Consider the following 12,777-nt stretch of genomic DNA (forward strand, 5'->3'; position numbering starts at 1 on the left):
TTGCATCTCCGTTTATTGGACTTGGCTTCCTAACCACTTCCTGATTTTTTCCACTCTTCACTCCTTGTTTCATCTCTTCATCTCCCATAAACTCTTCAGGCTGGCCATGTAGCTGATCCCTGAATTTCCTTCATGACTAGAATTTGTTCCCTCCCTAAGGATTACACTGCTGCTAGGTACTCTGGATAAATACTTTACGTGGTGCAGAGGGACCTCTGGGTGCATGTCTGCCACCATCCACCTGATTGTCATTTCTGACAGGTTCCATTCCCCACTCTTCTTCAGCCAGAACCAAACACAAACATCTTAGAAACAGTTTCTTACCCAAAAAGGAGTTCCATAGCAATGAAAAGCCACAGCATTATCTCTCCTAATGTCAATCTGTCTGATGCTTTCATTTTTAATGGTGACATTTGTTTTGTGAAATAATTCTCTTAGCAAAACTGCCAGCTAAAAATGTGATCCAAACCCTAAATTTATAGAACACCAAAATAGATGGCCATGAATTCCTCATGAGGGAATTTTGGAGCTCCCCTTGCTTTCAGTTCTCCAGATACAAATAATTCTGCAAACTGGGCCCCAAAAGCATCTTAGTGATGCCCAGTTCTATGTGCAGATTTCTTCCATGAACGTACGGAAACAAAAACTGGAGGCAATTCTTCATGTAAGCGTAAAATCTCCACTTTGCAATTGCTGACAAACGCCTTCAATAAATTCTCTCTATGATCAGAGTCACAAATCTCTGTGAAGACAGAAATGCACACATAAAATCCACTGCATTACAGTTCCCCAGACACCCAGAAACAGACTACTTTATTCAGTTCAGCTATTAGTGACAGTGGTCCCCCAAACCGCCCAACACTATTCTACGGCTCCAGGATCTGACTATTAGGAACTCTGACTATAGTTCCCTGTCCACTCATTCCTCCTTTCTCATTCCTTCCTGATCTGAGGGCTGTCCCAACATTTACGACCTGTAAGGAGTTCACATATAAGGCAGGTAATTGATGAGCTCAATAAAACAATCATTATTATCATTTAAAGAGCTTTGACAGGCAACCAAACTTGGAGCCCACTGCACACACCACACGTCTCAGCCATCAGAGTATAGGACCAATATTCTCCAGCAGCTAGTCCTCTCCCTTTCATACAGTAAACAGTCTTCAACTGCAGTTTCATTACTTCCCAGAGACAGTGCCTAGCTCATGAATCTAACCTTTGCAATGGTGAAGAGGTGTCACAGCAGGTGAGGTTTGTAACTTCAGCATTTTGTACACCATGTAACAGAAAAAATGACTCCTTTGGAGATTTTGTATGGGCTCAACAAGATTATGACCACAATACTAGGGAATTTCCCAGAAGAGAACACAAATCTAAGCGGAAGCATTAAACCAATTTAAGTGTTTATATTCTTTGAGGAGTGGAAGTAAAGAACCCAAATTACAAATATCTCCTCTTGCAACTCAGCCCTTACCTCATTCCAGGAGGACCCTAAAATCAAAGCTAAAAGGGTGACTTTTGAACTTCTAAAGATAAAGTTAAGAAAGTACTCATCTTATTCCCTCTGTGCCATCCCTGATCACTACCCATTCTTAATGGATGTCTAAAATGCTATCTCTTTCCTCAACTTTTTCTTCCTTATTTCCCCAAATAAAGCTGACCACTTCCTCCTACATTTTGTCTTTGCCTTTTTTTATAAATCAGTCATATTTTGCTTTTAGTAAGTTAGGCCTGTATTATCTGTATGTTGGCTAACTTATCCATAAAAGGATATGATTTCAAGGGATACAATTTTGATTTATGATTCTGCATATTCTATGAAACACCTTAGTGCATGTTACGTACTGAGCTGATCAATAATCACATGTTAGTTAATTAATTCATTAAATCAGCAAATGAGGTATGTTTATTGAGTTTAGCAATAAATATTTCATGTTTACCCTTGGTGAGAGAAGTTTTGGAAGAATGGCAGAAGAAATATCAGGTTTCAATGGGTCCATGAGTAAACAGAGATGAAAAAGTAGACAGACACAGAGAATAGTAACCACTCTTAATTTTATAGTGCCATGGTGGAGCCAACATGGCACTATAGACAGAAGCACCATACTTCCGTCTGCTGTAAAGACCCGAAAAACTAAGCAAAACAGATACAAACATCAATCCTGGAACCCCAAGCAGCAAATAAAGGAATAAAGAACTCGATCAAGCACCAAATGGAAAAAGTCAGAGAACAGAAAATAAGGACAGCTACGGAGTGGAAGTCCCATACCAGCTAACGTGACCAGATTTGCCATCCTGGGCTTCAGCTGCCAAAGGACTCAGACAGGTAATACAGGAAGGCAATTTCACAGAGCTCCCAGTAAAAGACAGAGCACCTGGTAACAAGGGATACATGTTTTCGCACGTCCCCATCCTTCTTACCTCTGTGAGACCTCTGCAGCTTGTCAATGGGCCACAGTTGTTCAGCTGGAGAGACACTAGCTCACTGCCACTGAGGTCCACCTGCTCCCACCAGCTGGCCCCTTCAGCCTCATTTTTTTGTTTTTTGTTTTTTTTTTTTTGGTTTTTATTTTTGTTTGTTTAGTTTGTTGGCTTTTTTTATTTTGTTGCTTCTCTAGCCCCATGTGCCATCCCCTCCCCTTCTTGACAGGCTATGATTGTTTGGTTTGGTTCCTTTGTTCTTTTTCTTTTCTTCTTGTGTATGGTTCGTTTGTTGAGATTTTGGGGTTTTTTTTTTTTTTTTGCTTTTTTTGCTGCTTTTCTCTCTCGCCCTTCCTTTCTTCTCTTTCTCCCACCCAGCTAGCCCCATGTGCCATTCCCTCCCCTTCTTGACAGGCTATGTTTTTTTTTTTGTTCGTTTGCTTTGTTCTTTGTGTGTGTGTGTGTGTGTGTGTGTTGTTTGTTTGTTTTTTGACTTTTTTTTTGGCTTTTTTTGTTGTTTTTCTCTCTCTCCCTTTCTTCCTTCTCTTTCTCACACCCAGCTAGCCCCATATGCCATCCCCTCCCCTTCTTGACAGGCTGTGAATTTTTTGTTTGTTTGCTTTTTTCTTTTTCTTTTTAGGGTTTTTTTTGGGGGGGGTTATTTTTTGATACTGTTTTTTTGGCCTTTTGTGTTGCTTCTCTCTCCTTTCCTTTTCTTTCTCCTACCCAGCTAGCCCTTTGTGACATCTTCTCTGTTCTTGACGGGCTGTGATTTTTTGGTTTGTTTGTTTTGTTCTTTTTTCTTCTTCTTCTTCTTCTTTTTCTGTTTCTTCTCTCACTCTCCTTTCCATCCTTTCCCTTCTCCCACCCATCCAGCCTTGTGCACCACCCCCAGCCCTTCTGGAGGGGCCATCCTGCACAGCTCAGTTGGAGAGTCACTGTGTGTGGTTTCCCCAGGTCTGCGCCAATGTCACTGACTGGCTCCCTCAGCACCATTTTATTTATTGCTCGTTTTTTTCTTTGGTCCTTTTTTTTTCTGTTTTGTTTTGTTTGTTTGTTATTGTTTCTCCTCTCTCCCTCTTCCTTCCTTTCCTCTCTCCCATCCACCCAGCTCTGCACACTGCCCCAGAACTTCTTGGTGAGCTATGCTGTACCACCCAGCTGGAGAGCCTCTGGCACACAGCCTCCCCAGGTTCATGCCGCCCCCACAGGCCAGCTCCCTCAGTGACATATTTTATATTTTTCTTTATCTTTCCCCCTCTTCTTTTCCTTTCTCCATCCCACTTAGACCCCTCCCTGCCTCCACCCTTTCCTGATGAGCTGTGCTGCGCCACCCCTCAAGAGAGACATCAGCTTGCCACCACCCCATTTCCACCCTACCCTCAACAGCCAACACATCCATCACTATTTTTTCTTGTTGTTGTTGTTGTTGTTTTTCATTTCTTTGTTTGATTATTGGTTTCTTCTCTTTGCCCTCTTTCCTTTCTCCTGCCCACCTAGCCCCATGCACCACCCACGCTGCTTCTCAACAGGCCAAACCACATCAATCAGCTAGAGATCCACCAGTACACTGCCTCACTGGGTCTTCCCCACCCCACCCACCAAATTCTACCCCACCACCATTTTATTTACTTTTTTCTTTTTATTATGTTTTTACTTCATTTTTTGCCCTTTTTCTTTTTTGCCTTTGTTTCTTTCTCTCTCTCTCCTTTCTCTTCTTTCACCCGCTCACTTAGCTCTGCACATCACATCCTACTTTCCCTCCTGCTTATCTGCACTGTGCACCAAATGCCACATCACCAAGTGGTACAGGCATGCTCCCCTAGACCCTGCCCTGCACTGCACCCCAGCCCTGCCCCATAACCCCCAGTTCATACCACAAACTACACATCCTCACTTCTCCACCCCAGTGGACACACCCTGCTGCACCACAGCTGAGTGACTGGCCCTACCCACTTGGACAAGGTGGTGAGGAGAATCATGCTTACAGGCGAGCAAGCAACAAAACACACCAAGCCTCCCTGCCCGGACATAACCAAATGAAATAAAAAAGCACAATGAAGCAATCAAATATACGATCAATAAACAAAGAAAATAATTCCCAAATGTCCCAGAGACAGCAGACAATATCAAAACATATAAAAAAAGGAGAGGATGGTTCCAGAAAACAACCAAAATAAAATACCAGATGACCATCTGCAAGAAGAAAAAGCACTAGAACAACCTGATAGGGAATTCAGAACTCTAATATTCAAGGTTCTCCAACAAATGAAGGAAAATGAAGACAAAGATACGGAAAAAAATAGACAAAATCATGGAAAAGACAGAAAAAATGATGGAAAGGACAAAAAGATGGAAGAAATCAGGAAAATAATACAGGAAAAAAGTCAAAATAAATAAACAACTAGAAATCATACAAAAATAGTGATTATAAATCCAAAAGATAAAGAACAAGATTTCAGAAATGGACAGTGCAATAGAAGGTTTAAGGAGCAAACGTGAAACAACAGAAGACAGAATTTCAGTGAAATTGAAGACGAATCCTTGGATACCACTTTGTTTGAGGAAAAATCAGAGAAAAGAATGAAGAAAACCTGAGAACAATGTGGAATACAATCAAAAGCAAAAATTTGCGTGCGATCAGGGTTCCAGAACAGGGGGAGAAAATGGAAAACACAAGAGAGGATCATTGAAGATTTGCTGACAGAAAACTTCCCTAATATCTTGAAAGACAAAAAGCCAACTATCCAAGAAGCTCAACGAACCCCATATAGGATAGATCCCAAAAGAATAACACCAAAACATATCATAATTACACTCGCTAAAACCAAAGACAAAGAAAGAATCCTGAGAGCAGCTCAATAAAAAAGAAAACTCACATACAGAGGGGAAACAGTAAGACTAAGCTTTCATTACCTGGCAGAAGTCATGCAGGCAAGAAGGTGATGGGATGATATACAAAAAGTCTTGAAAGAAAAAAACCTGCCAACCAAGAATAATATATCCTGCAAAACTCTCACTCAAATATGTTCATGAAATTAAGACATTTCCATATAAACAGAAATTAAGGAAATATGTAAAAACCAAATAAAACTTACAAGAATTATTAATGGGAGTCTTTTGGTTAGAGAACGAATAACATCAGACAACAACCTGAGTTGAGCACATAAGACATCATCAGCCAGTTAACAAACTAGATACTGAACTCTCAAGGATAAAACAAAACTAAAAAATTTACAACAGGGAACCAGAGACATCAATTGGTAAATGACTGCAACGTCAGAACAATAAAAGAGGGAATGAACAGTGTAGGTATAGAATTTTCAAATGGAATCAAGGCATTATCGAGTAAAAAAAGACTGGTTTAAACTTGGGAAGATAGGGGTAAATTTCAAGGTAACAACAAAGAAAGTTAACAAACCTACTCATCAAAATAAAGAAGAAAAACATAAAGTCTCAGTAAACACAAAATCTACAAAAATGAAAGAAATGGAAAAAAAATCACAAAACAAAAGGAATTCAGGACAAAAGAGTAAAAGGAATAAACAAAACATCAGCACCACAAAAAAGCACTACAAAATGACAGCAATAAACTCACACCCATCAATAATCACACTGAATGTAAATGGCTTAAATGAAACCATAAAGAGACAGAGAGTGACAGAATGGATAAAAAAAAAAAACCCAACAATATGCTGTCTACAAGAGACTTATCTTAGAAACAAGACACAAATTTATTAAAAATCAAAGGGTGGAAAAAAATACATCAAGCAAACAGCTACCAAAAAAGAGCAGAAGTGGTAATACTAATCTCAGATAAAATAGACTTTAAAACAAAATCCATCCACCATAAAAGACAAAAAAGGGCATTGTATCATGATTAAATGGATGATCCAGCATGAAGACATAACCATAATAAACATCTACACACCCAATGACAGGGCTCCAAAATACATAAAAAAAACTCTAACAGCACTGAAAAGAGAAATTGACAGTTCCACAATAATAGTAGGAGACTTCAACACACCACTCTTGGTAAAGGACAGAACATCTACAAAGAAACTCAACAAAGATACAGAAGACCTAAAGGGCACAATCAGCCAACTTGAAAGTATACGTTCTTTTCCAATGCACATGGAACGTTCTCCAGAATAGACCACCTCTTAGACCACAGAGCAACCCTCAACAAAATCCAAAACACTGAGATAAAACAAAGTATCTTCTCTGACCACAATGCTATCAGATTAGAAATGAATAACAGGAAGAGAAAGGAAAAAAAAATCAAATACATGAAAAATGAATAACACCCTGCTTAAAAAGCACAGGGTAATAGAAGAAATCAAAGATGGAATCAAAAAATTCCTAGAATCAAATGAGAATGAAAACACATCACATCAAAACTTTTGGGACACAGCAAAGGCAGCGTTCATAGGTCAATTTATAGTGGTAGATGCACACATCAAAAAAGAAGAAAGGGACAAAATCAAAACATTAACTACACAACTCAAACAAATTGGAAGAGAACAGCAAAAGAAGCCCACAGCCACCAGAAGAAATGAAATAATAGAGATCAGAGCAGAAACAAATGAAATAGAGAATAGAAAAAAACAGAAAGAATGAATAAGACCAAAAGTTAGTTCTTTGAAAAGATCAACAAAATTGACAAATCACTGGCCAAACTGACAAAAGAAAAACAGGAAAGGACACAAATAACCCAAATAAGAAATAAAATGGGTGACATTACAATAGACTCAACTGAAATAAAAAGAATCATAACAGAGTACTATGAAAAACTATACTCCAAAAAATTTGAAAACCTAGAGGAAATGGACAAATTTCTAGAAACACACTACCTACCCAAATTAACACAAACTCAAGTTGAAAATCTGAACAGACCCATAACAAGCGAAGAGATTGAAAAGGTAATAAAAAATAAAAAAAACTCCCAACAAAAAAAAAGCTCTGGCCTAGATGGCTTCACTGGAAAATTCTACCAAACATTCAGAGAAGAGCTTACACCAGTACTACTCAAACTATTTCAGAAACATAGAAAAGGAAAGGATACTTCCAAATTTATTCTATGAAGCCAGCATAACCCTGATATCAAAACCAGGCAAAGATACCATAAAAAAAGAAAATTGCAGACCAATATCTCCCACAAATATAGATGCAAAAATTCTCAACAAAATTCTAGCCAATAGAATTCAGCATCATATCAAAACAATAATACACCACGGTGAGGTGGGATTCATACCAGGTACTAGAATGGTTCACTATTAGAAAATCAATCAGTGTAAGCTGCCGCATAAAGAAAAGAATCATATGATCATCCCAATCAATGCAGAAAAGACATTCGACAAAGTCCAACACCTATTCCTGACAAAAACTCTCAATAAAATAGGCATAGAAGGGAAATTCCTCAGCATAATAAAGCACAACTATAAAAAACTAACAGCCAACATCATTCTTAGTGGAGAGAGGCTGAAATCATTCCCCTTGAGAACAGGAACAAGACAAGGATGCTCTTTATCACCACTCCTATTTAACATTGTGCTGGAAGTTCTAGCTAGAGCAATAAGGCAAGAAAAAGAAATAAAGGGCATCAAATTAGTAGGGAAGAAATAAAACTGTCCCTATTTGCAGATGATATGATACTATACATAGAAAATCCAAAAGACTTCATGAGAAAACTACTGGAACTAATAGAAAGATTCAGCAGAGTACAGGATACAAGATAAACATACAGAAATCCATTGGATTCCTATACACTAATAAAGAGAACGATGAAAAGGAAATCAGGAAAACAATACCATTTATAATAGCCCCTAAAAACTTAAAATACTTAGGAATAAATCTAACCAGGGATGTAAAAAACCTATACAAAGAAAACTACAAAATGTTACTGCAAGAAACCAAAAGAGACCTACATAAGTGGAAAGACATACCACTCTCATGAATAGGTAGACTCAACATTGTGAAAATGTCACTTCTACCCAAAGCAATCAACAAATACAATGCAATCTCGATCCAAATACCAACAGCATTCTTTAAAGAGATGGAAAAATTCATCCCCAGTATATAAAGCACTATTGAAGAAGAATAAAGTAGGAGGACTCGCACTGCCTAAACTGCCTGGTACTGGTACAACAACAGACACACTGACCAATGGAACAGAATTGAGAACCCAGAAGTAAATCCATCCACCTATGTTCACCTGATCTTCAGCAAAGGCCCAAAGTCCATCAAATGGAGAAAAGACGGTCTTTTTAACAAATATTGCTGGCAAAACTGGTTGTCCACCTGCAAAAAAATGAAACAGGACCATACCTCAGACCATACACAAAAACTAATTCAAAATGGATCAAAAACCTAAATATAAAGCCAAAAACTATAAAGGTCATAGAAGAAAAAATGGTGTCAATGCTAGAGGTCCTAATGCATTGCACTAACAGGATATAAACCATAACTAACAATACACAAACACCAGAAGATAAGCTAGATAACTAGGATCTTCTAAAAATTGAACACTTACACTCATCAAAAACTTCACCAAAAGAGTAAAAAGAGAACCTACAGGCTGGGAAAAAAAAATTTGGCTATGACAAATCTGACAAAGGCCTAAACTCTAAAATCTACAGGAAAATCCAACACCTCTACAATAAAAAGACAAATAATCTAATTTAAAAAATGGGCAAAGGATATGAACAGACACTTCACCAAAGAAGACATTCAAGCGACTAACAGACACATGAGGGAATGCTCGTCATCACTAGCCATTAGAGAAAAGCAAATCAAAACCACAGTGAGATACCATCTCACCCTGACATTACTGGCATAAACCAAAAACACAGAAAACAACAAATGCTGGAGAGGCTGCAAGGAGATTGGAACACTTATGCACTGCTAGTGGGAATGCAAAATGGTACAAGTATTTTGGAAAACGATATGATGCTTCCTTAAAAAGCTAGAAATAGAAATACCATATGATTCAGCAATCTCACTCCTAGGAATATATCCTAGAGAAATAAGAGCTGTCATATGAATAGATATATGCACACCCATGTTCATTGCAGCATTGTTCACAATGGCAAAAAGATGGAAACAATCTAGGTGCCCATCAATAGATGAATGGATAAACAAACTATAGTACATACACACAATGGAATACTACGCAACGACAAAGAACAATGATGAATCTGCAAAGCATCTCACAACATGAATGAATCTGGGGGGCATTATGCTGAGTGAAACAAGTCAATTACAAAAGGACAAATATTGTTAAAAAAAAGAAAAGAAACAATCTTTGATGGTTAGGAGGGAGAGGAGGGGCGGGAGGGAAAAACACTAAATAGACCTTAGATAAGTGGTAACATTGGTGAAGGGTAAGATAGTACACAATACTGGGGAAGCCAGCACAGCTTGTTCAAGGCAAGGTCATGGAAGCTCCATAGACACATCCAAATTCCCTGAAGGGCCGAATTACTGGGCTGAGGGCTGTGGGGACCATGGTCTCAGGGAACATCTAGCTCAATTGGTATAACATAGTTTATAAAGAAAATGTTCTACTTTGGTGAGTAGTATCTTGGGTCGTAAAAGCTTGTAAGGGGCCATCTAAGATACTCCATTGGTCTCACCCTGTCTGGAGCAAGGGAAAAGGAAGAAAACCAAAGACACAAGGGAAAGATTAGTCCACAGAACTAATGGACAACAACTAACACAGCCTCCACCAGACCGAGTCCAGCACAACTAGATGGTGCCCAGGTACTATCACTGACTGCTCTGACAGGGATCACAATAGAGGGTCCTGGACAGAGCTGGAGAAAAATGTAGAATAAAATTCTAACTCACAAAAAAACAAAAAGACCAGACTTGCTGGTCTGACACAGACTGGAGAAACCCGGAGAGTATGCTCCCCGGACACCCTTTTAGCTAAGTAATGAAGTCACTCCTGAGGTTTGCCCTTTAGCCAAAGATTAGACAGGACCGTAAAACAAAAGGAGATTAAATGGGCACACCAGCCCAGGGGCAAGGATGAGAAGGCAGGAGGAGATAGGAAAGCTGGTTATGGGGAACCCAAGTTCAAGAAGGGGAGAGTGTTGACATGTCGGGGTTGGCAGTCAGTGTCACAAAACAATATGTGTATTAATTGTTTGAAAAACTTGTTTTCTCTTAAAACCTTCATCTAAAGCACAGTAAAAAAATAAAAATAAAGAAGCATAGCTGTGAAGAAGAGAAATGTGGTGCTTGGAGAAGATAATAGTACTATAAAAATAAAAGTTGTTATTACTATTAAAACATGAAGTATATAGAACTGCTAAAATATTCTTTTCTCTAAAAATATTACTAAATCTTTCCACTCTCTCTCCCTAGAAAATGTGTCAGATATGAGTCAGCATGGGAATCAAACAGCAGATGAGCTACCAAGTGTATTAGAAAATTTAAGTAAAATACATGTCTGGAGTGACAGTAACAAAGGTGGTAGCAACCCGAAAGAAGCTGTGTTTTACTCTGAATTTTGCAAAGACAATACTTAAGTTCTACTACAGTATTCTATTTTTAAAATGTAAACAGTTCTGATGTTTAGGGGGCAAGTTAGTTCAATACTGGTGTTGGTTCCTTTTGAGCTCCTGGATGGTACACATGGTTAAATGCTCAAGTACTAGCTGAAAGGTTGACACTTTGAACCCACCCAGAGCTGACTTGGAGGACAGGCCTGGAGAACTATTTCTGAAAGTTCACAGCCTTGGCTACCTTATGGAACGTTTCTACTTAGCACATATGGGGTCCCCAGGAATCAGAATTGATTCAATGGCAATTAACAACAACAAGAGTTAAACAATGTAATGATTTAAAATAAGAATATCCTAGAAAGTTTTTTTTCCCCCTGTTAATAGATACTGATTGAAGAACTGCTTGATCTCCATCAGTTTTCAACTCTTAGCACCATAGTTAATCATTTGCTGATTGAGAAAACATTTTGGTACCTACTGTGTCCTATGCACCATGTCAGGGACTAGCAGTACAAAAGTGAGCAATAAATTATGAGAGCACGAGGCAAAATAGTGATGCCAAATAAAGAGCAACCAGCTCTGAGGGTATGTGATCAAAGAAGGTTTCACAAAGGACATGAAGCATGAGCTGGGTCATTAAAGGTGTGTGCTGGGAGTTTACCAGGAAGAAAAGTGGAAAGAAAGCAAGAAAACGATGAAAGAAATTATGTATCAATTTTCAAAGGAAATATTACAGGATGCGGTTGAGATTACTGGTGCCAAGAAGAGTCTTTATCAGGATGAGGCATTCTACTTCCTCTGAAACTGGAAAAAAGGCTAGTGTGAATGCAGCTGCAGACCTGTCCAGTTATCAAGGTGAAAGTTTGAAGTATATGAACAGAGATTCACTGTTCTACCTTAGGTATGACTTAGCAAAGTTTGCTGAGAATGAGTTAGGCAAGATGTTAGGCTAAGAGAGAGCAGTGAAAGATTAATATGTCTGTGGACCAAGGCTAAATGAAAAGATTTGCTAAAGAAAATAAGGCTCCAGCTGAAGAAGACTACAGGAGCTGTACCAGAGAGTTGTTTAGAAAAAGGATCAATGCTAACTTGGTAAATAAACAGCACCCTGCTTTGCATGAGATAAAGTTTACCAAAGGTGTAAGTTCCCGTTCTGTTACTGATGGTTGCCTGAAATGTCTACACGATTTACTTAGTTGCTTAAAGCATTGCAGCTCTCCTTTGAAATGTTAGTTGTTGGCTGGGTGTCAGTCAAGTTGATTTCAACTCATAGCAACACCATGTGACAGAGTAGAACTGCTCCACAGGGTTTTCTAGGCTGTAATCTTTACAGGATAGCCCTGGTGGTGCACTGGTTAAGATCTCAGCTGCTACCCAAGAGGTCTGCAGTTTGAATTCACCAGCCGCTCCTTGGAAACCGTATGGGGCAATTCTACTCTGTTCTATAGGGTTGCTGTGAGTCAGCATCGACTTGACAGCAATGGATTCGGTTAGGTTTGGTTCAGAATGATGACAATTAAGTGAGTTAGCAGACTAGAAACAGTGCAACCTTAAGCTGGTAGCATGGAAAATGGAGAAGAAAAAAAAAAACCATGCTTACACTTCAGAACAATCAAATGTTTCAGGAACTGACAGCACCAGGTACCTCTGGAAGTGAAAGTGAAAGGGAGTTTAGACTAAGAGTAAAATAAGATTGGTTTAAAGTTGTTTGAGAAGAGATTAGATCCCTAGAACCCTCACTCAGTCTGTGCCTCTGGGCAACTTTTGCTCTACATTCCAGTAGCATCCTAGAGATTTCTTAGCAGATTTCTGGAGGGTTCAACTCTGGAGACAGGGGAAATCAGCA

The sequence above is a fragment of the Trichechus manatus genome, unplaced genomic scaffold (genome assembly GCF_000243295.1).
Source record: "Trichechus manatus latirostris isolate Lorelei unplaced genomic scaffold, TriManLat1.0 scaffold00033, whole genome shotgun sequence".
Lineage (NCBI taxonomy): Eukaryota > Metazoa > Chordata > Mammalia > Sirenia > Trichechidae > Trichechus > Trichechus manatus.